This window comes from Malania oleifera, chromosome 12 (genome assembly GCF_029873635.1).
Source record: "Malania oleifera isolate guangnan ecotype guangnan chromosome 12, ASM2987363v1, whole genome shotgun sequence".
In the NCBI taxonomy this organism is placed as follows: Eukaryota; Viridiplantae; Streptophyta; class Magnoliopsida; order Santalales; family Ximeniaceae; genus Malania; species Malania oleifera.
Genome location: NC_080428.1, coordinates 76,280,900 through 76,293,419, shown reverse-complemented (window position 1 = coordinate 76,293,419; position 12,520 = coordinate 76,280,900).

The following is a 12,520-nucleotide window of genomic DNA, read 5'->3' as shown; positions in this document are numbered from 1 at the left end:
ATGAGAAGAAAAAGTAAGAAATAAAATAATTTTTTTAGCGTAACAGTCTTGTAGTGGTTACGTAATGACTATAGCGGCCTTTACGTAATGGTCACAGTTCGTAATGACCGCTATAGACATGATTTTTCTTTCCACCGATTTCGCGGTGTGAAACGGTATCGGTAATTCAAAAAATTGTTAAAGTAATGGCATTACAAAATGGGCATGGCCGTTATTTACGTAACGGTCGGAGATTATTTAAAGCCATGGTTCTCGACACCTTTTTAGCCATTGCCAAAGGCCATTGCGCCATGTATGTATCAAAATAATGCTTTTGGGCATATTTTCCCCTTCGTCTTTATGAAAAGATCTCATGAAATAAAAGTATCCTTCACAAAGGCTTCTATGCTACCTTGGGCAGCCTTTATTTTGGAGAATTTTATCCTTATGTCGTCATCACTATTATTATCATTGTTTTCCTTGTCAATCACTATTATTATTCATTATTATTGTCATTATTTTTGTTGTCATTCTTTTTTCCTTTACTATTTTGAAGGCATTGTAGAATCGTGGGAAGAAAATTATGTTCTTGCATTGCACAGATAGTAATAAACCAGTAGGCAGGAAGAACTGGCACATAAAGCAAGATTTCAAGGCATTTTTAAATAATATCCTTGAGATATTATTTTCTGAAGACCAAAACAACTACTTGAAGTTAGGTCATACAAAGCGTCATATAATTTCTTTTACACAAAAGAAATTATCCATTAATGGGCTGAATAAACTCTGTTCTAAAGTTCAAAAACGTGAAATTTATATTCAGCTAGGTCAACAGAGAACTAGAGAGACATGTGATTAGTGCTATTGGGTGAGAAGCATGTCATGTTCAAAACGTGGGGCTCTCTGATGTGAGAAATATGAATTTTGCTTGGAGAAATGCATCGCAGTTGTGACTACTTTTCCTCACAGAACAAGTGGGATACATGTGCCATTAAAAGTTCCATGTTACAGATGGGATTGCTCCTTTCTCCTTACTTGCATAAATACAGAGCTGTTGCCAAAATATGAATAGATTGTCCATTTCTCAACCTTTTAGCTAAGCACTTGATAGCCTTATTATACGCTCAAGCAGATCTAGTCTTAATTATCTGACTCATGTCATGGTAAACATATTCAGACCCATTTTAAATCAGTAGAGAGTAATAATCTTCTTAGGGTTTGTATCCTAGCCGTCTCCCGGGTGTACACTTAATTGATTTTAGCAAAAAAAAAAAAAGGGAGGTGGGGATGGGGGGAGGGAAGGCTGCGTGAGCGGAACATTGTAGACGGTGCATGAGGAGCATGCTTCTACGGAGTAGTTGCCCCACACGGTAAGCCTGTATGACAGTGTTTGGTGAATATATATATATACTAGTTAGCTCAACTGGGGTTCGCAGAGTGAAAGTTCTAAGGTTCTTAATGTATCCATTACAGGACAAAAGTAAAGATCTCAATTGGGGTTTGCACAGTGAGAGCTATAAGTTACTTATTCATAAAATTAAACGAAGGAAAAAAGAGATAAAGATGATTAAACAATTGGAAAGTGAGGTACAACTATAATGTGAAAAGGGAGGACCGACTCATGGCTTTCTACATTATTAATTATTATGCCCCAGAACTAGAAAAAAAAACCACTTACATGGCTGATCATGAAGAACAAGAAAGAATCCAAATGATGGGAGAAAAAGGAATAAAAAAAAAAAAAGGGGAAATGGAAATGAATAAAATTCATATAGAATTACGATCGATCAACGTCACCCTAACGTGTTGAGTAGGAACAGTACTTGTGGGAATTTTCATACAAAGAGCTCAAAAACGATGCCTTGTGATAAAGCATACTGTGTTCTGTAGTGGATAACTGGATACATATATCATCAACAAAATGACATAGGGAGATGGAATCAACCAGCGGTTTCTCACATCACAGATGCCCTGAAACCCCTTACATTTGCAGACTTGTCTTTTGCTGTCTTTCTGTGGATCACTGCTCCTTTCACTGTTATTGCATTCCGTTTTCTGTTTTCTCAAGAAAATGTACCGAAAAATAAAATCTCATCGATGAATAAATTGGTTTAGGTTTGAGCTTTCAGCATGTGTTATATATGCTGCCAATTAGACTGATTCTCATAATGTTGTTTTCTGATGGTATCACTAAGCAGAAAATGTTCCATTATATCTGTTTTTACAGAGAATGACTCCTTCCTTTATCCAAAAAACAGAGGGGGTGGGTTGGAAATCCCCACTGCCTGAATCATTGTACTGGGAAATCCTTCTATTCAAAGAATCCTCTGTTAAGTACATGGGTGTGCTTGGTACATGCCTGCTCGGGTGGTGGGCATGATTGTGCACGCGGTATCATGAACCTTCTGACTCAAAATCATCATGTGTGTACTGCTCTTCTTGTGTCCAATTGGATCTATCTCATTGGCAAATGTTTGACCCCACAGAAGCATGTTCTGCTTTCCATAGGATGCCTGCCCATATGCTCACCTTCTTTTTTCTTTTTCTCATATCAATAATGAGAGTTGTAGCACCCCTTGTTGGTCCCAAGGGATAGTTTAAGTACGATACCAATATTTTATAATTTTTAGTTCTCTTATATTGTCTGACAATTTCAATAAGATTTCATTATTGAACAGTGATACTTGATAATCACTTGATAATCTGAATGAACTTCTTTTAGCTTCTTCTTTAACTTCAGTTTTCGTTTCTTTATCTTTTTTAACACATTCCATAATCTTTCTTTTAGTTTCTTTGTGTTAGTTAGGCTTCTTTTCCTTTTAACTCGTATCAAGAGCTAAGCACTTGTCCCTGAGAAACTTGTAATGATAAGTGCCAATCATTTTAACACACATGTGGCTAAACAAACAACTTGCAGTTAATAGTAATGGGCTGAATCTGGGATGACAATTTAGCAGTTAATTGCAAGTGACAGGTGGCAGATTTCTTTGTAAGCTTCTTGGGTTAGTTAGGAGATATGTATTGTATATAATGTTGGTTGTTTGTTAAAGTTCATAATGATGATTATTTTTATTGGCAATAGCAAGATCAGGGAGAGGGATTGAAAGCTGAAAACACCAAGGGCATTGTTCTTCTTGAAACGATCAAGAAGTTGTGAATGTGAGGTGATATGCTTGTAATCTCAAGATTGATTTGATTCATTAATAAAGGTTCTTCCGTCTGGTTCTCACCGTGGATGTTGGCCACATTGGCTGAACCACGTAAATTTGTGTTTTCTTCTTGTTTAATTTTTTCTTGTTGATTCATTTCTGCAAGATTTACTTCAGTTTGGCATCAGTTTTGGTTTTACATAACAGATATGAGTTTTTAACAATTGGTATCAGAGCTTAATCATGACGGGGACAACCAAATATGATGTAGAGAAGTTCACGGGGAAAAATGACTTTGGTTTATGGAAGCTAAAGATGCGGGCTTTGTTGGTGCAACAGGGTCTTCAGGATGCACTTCTTGGTGAAAAGAACATGCCCAATTCTATGTCTGACAAGTAGAAGGCTGAGATATTGCAAAAGGCTCACACTGCTATCATACTTTCTCTTGGTGATAAAGTACTGAGAGAAGTGGCTAAAGAGAAGTCAGCAGCAGCACTTTGGCCCAAGCTTGAAAACCTGTACATGAGAAAGTCCTTGGCCACTCGACTTTACAAGAAAACCCAACTCTACACCTTCAAAATGGCTCTAGGTACGTCTGTGGATGATCATCTTGATGAGTTTCACAAGATAATCTTGGATCTTGAAAACATAGACATAACAATAAGTGATAAGGATCAAGCCATTTTGCTGTTGAGTTCTTTAGACACCTCCTAGGCTAACCTAAAAGAAACCATGATGTAGGGTAAAGAGAGCTTGACTTTAGAAGACGTCCAGTCAGTTTTGCATTCTAGAGAGTTACAAAACCAGGGGGGAGTCAAAGAATGAAGTTGGAGAGGGTTTGAATGTAAGAGGTAGAATGGGAAAATGTGAAAACAAGAACAAGAATAACAAAAGGAGGTCGAAGTCCAATGGACAAAGGTTAAAGTGCTTTAATTGTCATAAAGAGGGACATTTTAAGAGAAATTGTCCTAAATATAAGCAGCATGTGGGGAAGAAACCAATTGATGAAGGTGATGCAGTAGTTGTATTGGATGGGTATGACAGTGCCGAGGTATTAAATGAGTGATATTGATTCAGGAAAGGAACGGATACTAGACTCAAGTTGCTCGTTTCATATGTGTCCAACAAAGTCCTGGTTTGAAACTTTTAAAGAAACTGATGGGAGTTATGTCCTACTTGGCAACCACAAGTCCTGTAAAGTACTTGTTATTGGGTCAGTAAGAATAAGGATATTCGATGGTGTGGATAGGCTGCTCCAAGAAGTTAGGTACATACCTGAACTCAAAAGGAATCTTATCTCCCTAACTTTGCTTACTCAAGCTGGTTGTACCTTCAAGTCAGATTCTGAGGCTTTGAAGGTAGCTAAGGGATCGATGACTATGATGAAAGGAGTGGTCAAGAATGGATTGTATACTCTCATTGGGAGAACTGTTATTAGAGAAGCATCACCTGTTAAAAATGTTATTGATGATGCTGTTAAGCTACGACATATGAGACTCGGGCATATCAGTCAAAGGGGGATCCAAGAACTGGAAAAACAAGGGCTATTGGGCACATAAAAGTTGATTGAGTTACCTTTTTGTGAGCATTGCATTTATGGAAAAGCAACCAAAGTTAGTTTTGGGAATGCTAATCATAAAACTTAGCAGACCTTGGACTATATTCATTCAGACTTATGGGGGCCTGCAAGGGTAACTTCTCATGGAGGAGCTAACTACTTCCTCACGTTAATTGATGACTTCTCAAGGAAGGTGTGGATCTACTTCCTTAAGAATAAGAGTGACACCTTTGCCAAGTTCAAAGAGTGGAAGACCCTAGTTGAAAATCAGTTGGGTAGGAAAGTAAAGACATTGAGAACTGATAATGGCTTGGAGTATTTGTCTAATGAATTTAACAAGTTTTGTTAAGAAAAGGGTATAGCTAGGCACAAAATAGTAAAGCACACACCTCAGCAAAATGGGTTGGCTAAACGTATGAATAGAACCACTTTGGAGAGGGTTAGGTGTATGCTATTTAACTCGGGTCTGTCAAAATCTTTTTGGGCAGAGGCTGCTGATACAATATTATGCCTAATCAATAGGAGCCCTTCTTCTGTTATAGGGTTCAAAACTCCACAGGAATTATGGTGAAGAAAACCAACTGTGTAAGAACCCGAACCGTGATAGGTGGGTTTAATTAAAATAAGAGAGGGCTAAAAAGTTAATTAAACAGGCTTTGTCGACGAAGGCCTCATATTTCTCGTCGACGAGGAGCAAGTGTTCTTCGACGAGGATAAATCGAGAGGTATTGTGAAGTACGATGAAATTCAGGGCTCGTCGACGATGTGACGACCTGCTTAATTTCCTCATTTTTTTTCACAATATAATAAAATCAATATCACAAAACTTAGCATATCATAATCCACTTGGACTAGTGGGTACCCGGGATACATCAGAAACACATCACAGAAGCCTATGCAGCAGGAAACATAAATCATAAACACCTCATTATACCATACATCACAATACCAGAGTTACTACAATCACTCTATATATATATATATATATATATATATACACAATACACAACCCAAAAGATGTCTTAGGGTCATTTCCACAAAATACATCTGACCTTATCAAAACACTTATCTTTTTAGAAGGGCAGATCAATCGTACCAGATCAGCGGAGCTTTACCCGCTCTCCTATTAGGGGCTCTTGAAATGTTTATAAAATTTGGGGTGAGACACCTCTCAGTAAGGGAAATAAACTAATACTAGTGCGTGACAACATGAGCATTTCTATGATATACATATAGTTATAAACATAACCAGTAAAACTGTATGTATATTATTTCTGGGAAAAACATGTATAATCCAAACATGGTAGAACATAATGGTTTTCGTAGCATAATTTATCTCATATAAATAATAATACGAAAATAATCCTGGTAGGTTAGCTAACTGTTGTCATGTATTACCACATAATTGGGTTGTGTGGCCTGAAGGCGGGACTTGACAATGGCCGACCACTGCCAAGTCAAAAGTATAGTCTGTAAGTCTGATAGATCTGCTAGACCTGGTTTGTACACCAGGGGCGCTCATACACTTCCTAAAAACCACATCGACCATCCAATCTCACACCACTCTGTACAGCGGTGTTAACACAAATATCATAATCATGATGACCATGGACACATAGCAACGGTACTGTGCAAGTGCTAGCCTAAATCAAGTCAACCAGGTTCTGATATCATATAACATATACTGAAACTGTGATACATGGATATTTTATATCATTAATTATCAAATCAATCATATCATTTTGCATATATACATATATCATGAAAATCATCGGCCCGTACGCTGGCAAATCATACACATAACTTGGCTCGTACGCTAGCAAACAAATATAAAAATCTCAGCCCGTACGTCGATTTTCATTATAAAAGTCCATATCATTAACACATTCCCAGAAAACAGTATTTCATAACAATTTCTACTTATGCAACACTAAACAGGTTTTTTGTATATTTAACATACCATCATTTTCAATAGTATTTTTCCAAATATAAATCACATATAAATATATTTATTTCCCTGAAATCAAATGCTATAAATATTATACATATTTTTCATAAAATACTAGCTTATTTTATCCCCTTATCCGAGTTTTGAAAAGTCCCTAAGAGAAATACTCCTTCACCCGCAGGGTTCCCCATTCAACACCCTGAAAACAACATTCTCCAGAACTAAAGTTCAGTATTTCTACGTGTACAACACTTTATACAACTGTCAAATAGACAAATATTGAGTAAAAAGTCTTACCTTGGATTTGGGATGGTTTCCAACTCAGCCCCACCGACGATTCGCTCCGGCAAACTTGTAGAGAACTTTCTCAGGAATGTCGTGGTGGCTTCAGATCGTCGAATCGGTAGAAAATTGGCCTGAGATCTTAGAGAGAAGGCTAGGGAACCGAAGGATGAGAGAGAGAGAGAGAGAGAGAGGTTATGCGTGGAAAATGAACTAAAAAATCACGCTTAACCCTATTTATATTGCGGGATTCGTCGACGAGCCACGTCACCTCGTACGACGAGTCCTATAGAAAGTTTGTTGATGAACCTTAACCCTCGTTGACGAATTTCAAGCTTCCAAAAATCCCTTCTCGGTATCTTCTCATCGACGAGATGGAACTTCGTCGACGAGATCCTGAAGAATCCTTGTCGATGAAACCCCTGTGTTCGTCAATGAGGCCTTGGAAAATTTCTCGGGATTATCCCATCCAAAATGCTACGTCGTCGAGTGCCTCCTTCTGTTTCTATTTCCAATTCCCTTTCTTTTTATTATTTAAATACCATTATTCTTCGGGTCGTTATACACGAGGTCATGGTCTCGTCGACGAGAAGACTATAGGGCCTTATCGACGAGAGCTGTTAAGTCAAGGGTGCTATAAATAGAAGTCTTCATTACTTCTCAGGTAAGAAATCTCATTTTTTGCCTCTATCTCTCTAGAAACTCTCCCTACACTTCCTTTCTTTAGATTTCTTTGTCGTTCATCATCTGATTTGACGATCTGAAGTTACCACGAGGATCATGGAAGGATTCTCTACAAGTTCTATAGATCGGATTTTCGATTTGACTCTTTTTGGGTTTTGGCGTTAAATTGAGGTAAGGCTCGATTTTCAATTCTGATATGGTAGTTTTGTAGAGAATAGTCTTGTGAGTATCTTTTGTATTGGGATTTGTAGTTTTTGTAATTCGATTCGCTATTTAGGGGCCTCAAAGTTCGAGAATTGTCATTTGGGGGAAAGGTAAGGGGAATCTGTTTATGTCGGTTATTTTTGAAATTGAATTTGGTAGAACTGTGGTTCACGGTCCTGTGTGTATTTTAGCTACTCATTTGGGGGGATCTAACGGGAAAAATTATGAGTTTTTCATGATTACAATTTTGGGAAAAAAGGGGGCGACGGGCTGCAACCCTAGTTTTGTTGAAAACCGAATGTATATGTTGATTTATGCTGTATTATAGCGATAACCGTGCCTTGACTTGTTTAAACTGTATGTGTTTGAAAAATTATGATTTTAGATTACTAAATGAGTGTGGTTTGTTTGGTTATATAAGCATGCATGTTTATGTTGTGTTTTGTTGAAATGCGAGTAGGAACAGGGTTCCGAATTTGTTCCAGGTACTGAGAGTGTCTATCTCTATATCTGAGGGCATATGAAATCACTGGCCATGTTTGGCAAGAGTGTCCGGTTCTATATCCGAGTGCGTGAGCCTTACTGGCTGATCACTGAAGGGTGTGGATCCACTAGTTTAGCGCCGGTACAATGCCATGGGAGTCTACAACTAGCCATGTGCGTGTGGTGCCGTGTTTTACAGGTTGGCTACGGGCAAAGGTTGTATGTCGCGGGCTGGCTTCACGCTGAAGGGTGTGATAACACCGAGATTGCTGATCACGTGTGTCTGAGTGTATGCACTATTGTGAAATTAGTACTAGAACTGCATTTAACTGTATATATATTGCGTTATGATAACATTCAAATGCCACACACTGATATAACCTGCATTTTTCCTTACTGAGAGGTGTCTCACCCTTACTGAACGTACATATTTTTCAGCTCTTTCGAGTAACCGGAACTAGTGTCCTTATGTCAGGAGCATAGTGTCTGGTGTACTGCGGGTAGCGCTTGGGTAAGTGTTAAGACTTGTGTTTTGTGAGTTTCCGTTTTGAGATATATTGGGCACCCAGTTGTACGTTGTATGATAGAGCCTTATTTCTGCTCTTGTATAGACTCTAATGTGGTACCATGTTTGTATAGAATGATCTTTTTCTACTGCGTATATTCTGTTGTGTTTGGATGTGTATAAGGTGCCTGGGAATCCCACAGGGTTAGACCCTCATCCTTTGTACTGTATCTTTAGATGTTTTGTTGGATACAGGGACATGTTAGATTACATTTTCACCCATGATCCCATATCAGGTTCGGGACGTAACAACTTGGTATTAGAGCTAACTAGGTTGTTAGGTCTTGTAGACTTGATTAGGCTTAGCTGTGAGTACATACTAGAGTATAGGATGTTTAATATGGGTAGAGTTGCTTGAGGGTTGTTCCGTTGCTAAGCCGGGAATTGTTGGCGATATTCCTTGTTTTTCCTTGGATGATGATTCTAGTAAAAGCAGGGCAGACCATTGATGACTTTCGTGTTGGTGTGGTAGAACAGACCTGGACCTGGCAGGGAGTAGTTAACACAATTATTTGTAGGTAATTGTGTTAACTGTATGTGTTGTAGGGATACTGATAGATTCCTATTGTGTTGCAGAATAGAGCCCAAGGATAATGACCCGGGAAGTGGCTCCGAGGAGATTGCAAGTGATGAGCCTCTTTCTGTGCCTCGAGGTTTAATGAGACAGGTTTTGTGGGAAATCGGGCGGAGTGTGAGGAGCCGTGAATGCTCTCTTACTGCTGCGGGGTGCACCATTGGGAGGTTCACACTCATGCACCCTTCGTTGTTCTTTAGAGGACATGACCTAATGATAGTAGAGGACTGGGTGGAAAAGACTGAGAGGATCTTGGAGGTTTTGCACTACACGGATAGGCAGTGAGTCCTCTATGCTACCTTCCAACTATCTGGGGAGGCGGGTCGATGGTGGACTGTAGTGAATCTGCTGGAGAAGCAGAGGGGCGGTCCTGAGGAGATGACATGGAGTCGTTTTAAGGAGGTGTTCTTTGACAAATACTTCCTAACTTCAGTACGTGATGTGAAGGCGGATGTGTTTTCTGCTTTGCCTCAAGGGAATATGTCGGTGCAAGGGTATGCGGCTCGGTATATAGAGCTATCCTAATTTGCGCCGTGTTTGATCTCAAGCGAGTATGAGAGGACTCGGAGATTTGAGAAGGGCTTGAGGAAAGGTATCCGCAGACTAGTGGGTATGCTTCAGATCCGCGAGTTCTTGGTGTTGGTGGATAAAGCCACAGTGATTGAGATTGGTATCCGAGAGGATGAGGTAGATCAGGAATCGAGGAAGATGACAGTACCATCTGGTTCTCAGTTAGGAACTCGTCAAGGATCGTGGAAGAAGAGGAATAAGGGCTCGATTTACTGTCAAAATACCGAGTGCTAGGGTTCTCAGGGGAGCTAGATTAGTGGGCATTGTACTAGATGCCACAGATGGCACAAAGGCGAGTGCAGGTCATTTTGGGGTAACTGCTACAACTGTGGCCAGTCAGGTCACATGTTTTGCAATTGTTATGCACTGAAGCATGACGTGCCTGCATCCAGTGTGAACCGGGGTAGTAATCAGATACCTTGGGGAACCGTTCAGACGAATACAATTCCGACAAGAGTATACTCTCTTACTCCAGCGGATGCTGAGCATACAGGGAACGTAGTGACAGGTACCTTATTATTACTTTCAAATAAGATTTCTGTTTTGTTTGATTCAGGTACAACCTATTCTTTTGTATCTGTGAGTTTTGCTAAAATGTGTTGGATTGAGACCCAAGTCATGAACAAGGTGTTATCTGTTATTACACCATCTGAGAGTATATCATTCTGTAGGAAGATGTTGGAAAACTGCTCAGTGGTAATTTAGGGGAAGCTGCTACCAGCGAATCTTGTGGTATACGACATGTCAGGGTTTGATGTTATACTGGGAATGGATTGGTTGTTCTCCAGTTATGCTGTGATCGATTGTCGTAGGAAGGCGGTAGTGTTCAAACCTCATAGGAAGCAGGAGTATGAATTTTTGGGATCGTGTGTGCAGTCGACGCCACAAATTCTATCGGCACTGTAGGCGAAGAGGTTACTCTTAGACGAGTATCAGGGGTACCTAGCTTGTGTGAAGGAACCGCCGCAGGATGGGTTGAGGCTCGAGGATATTTAGGTAGTCAGCGAGTTCCTGGATGTGTTTCCAGATGATTTACCCGGTTTACCTCCGGATCGTGAGGTGGAGTTTGCGATAGAGTTGCTGCCTGGCAAGGTACCGATCTCTAAAGCTCCGTACCGGATGGCTCCAACGAAATTTCGGGAGTTAAAGGAGCAGTTGTAGGAATTACTGGACAGAGGTTTCATTCGACCTAGTGTTTCACCCTTGGGAGCTCCAGTACTGTTTATGAAAAAGAAGGACGGGTTGATGTGGATGTGCATTGATTACTATGAAATTAACAAGGTGACTGTGAAGAATCGCTATCTTTTACATCGTATTGATGATCTTTTTGACTAGTTGTAGGGGACGCGGGTCTTTTCGAAGATCGATCTACAGTTAGGGTATCATCAGGTGAGGGTTAGATCTGAGGATGTAGCGAAGACTGCTTTCCGAACTAGATACAGCCACTATGAATTCTTAGTCATGCCTTTTGGGTTAACGAATACTCCGGTGGTGTTCATGGATCTGATGAACAGGGTGTTCTATGAGTACCTGGATCGGTTTGTGGTAGAATTCATTGACGATATTATGGTATACTCGAGGAGTTCGGAAGAACATGAGAGTCATCTGAGGTTAGTATTACAGTTTCTGCGGGAGAAGAAGTTGTATGCCAAAGTGAAGAAGTGTGAATTATGGTTGGATCAAGTGGCATTCCTAGGCCATGTGGTGACTAGTGACGGTATATCAGTTGATCCTAACAAGATTGAAGTTGTGGTCGACTAGGTGAGGTTGAAGAATGTGCAGGAGGTTTAGAGTTTTCTAGGACTAGCGGGTTACTATCGTTGGTTCGTAGAGGGTTTCTCTAAATTATTTGGACCTCTGACACGATTGACCAGGAAGGGTGTGAAGTTTGACTAGAGTAGTGATTGCGAGGAGTGCTTTCTTGAGTTGAAGCACCGACTAGTTACTACTCCAGTATTGACTATTCCTTCGGGGGATGACAGTTTTGTGATCTATAGCGATGCGTCCCTGAAGGGTTTGGGATGTGTGCTTATGCAACAGGGTAAGGTAGTAGCTTATGCTTCTCAGCAACTTAAGGAGTATGAGAAAAATTACCCTACGCATGATCTGAAGTTGACTGCTATTGTATATGCACTGAAAATCTGGTGACACTATCTATATGGTGTGCAATGCGAGATCTTTACTGACCATAAGAGCCTCAGGTATTTTTTCACGCAGAAAGAGTTGAATATGAGGAAAAGACGGTGGCTTGAGTTGATCAAGGACTACAATTGCATCATCAGTTACCACCCAGGGAAAGCTAATGTGGTAGCCAATGCGTTAAGTCGTAAGTCGGATCACGTGGTAGTATCTGCAGTTGTAGCTCAGCATCACATCAGACAGGATCTGGAGAGCTCCGGTATAGAGTTGGTGCATGGTGATCATCAGACTTTCTTTGCTAATCTGGTGGTCTAGTCGACTTTGTTTGAGCGTATAAAAGCCGCACTGGCTAGTGATGCAGAGTTGGTGGAGGTTATGGAAAAGG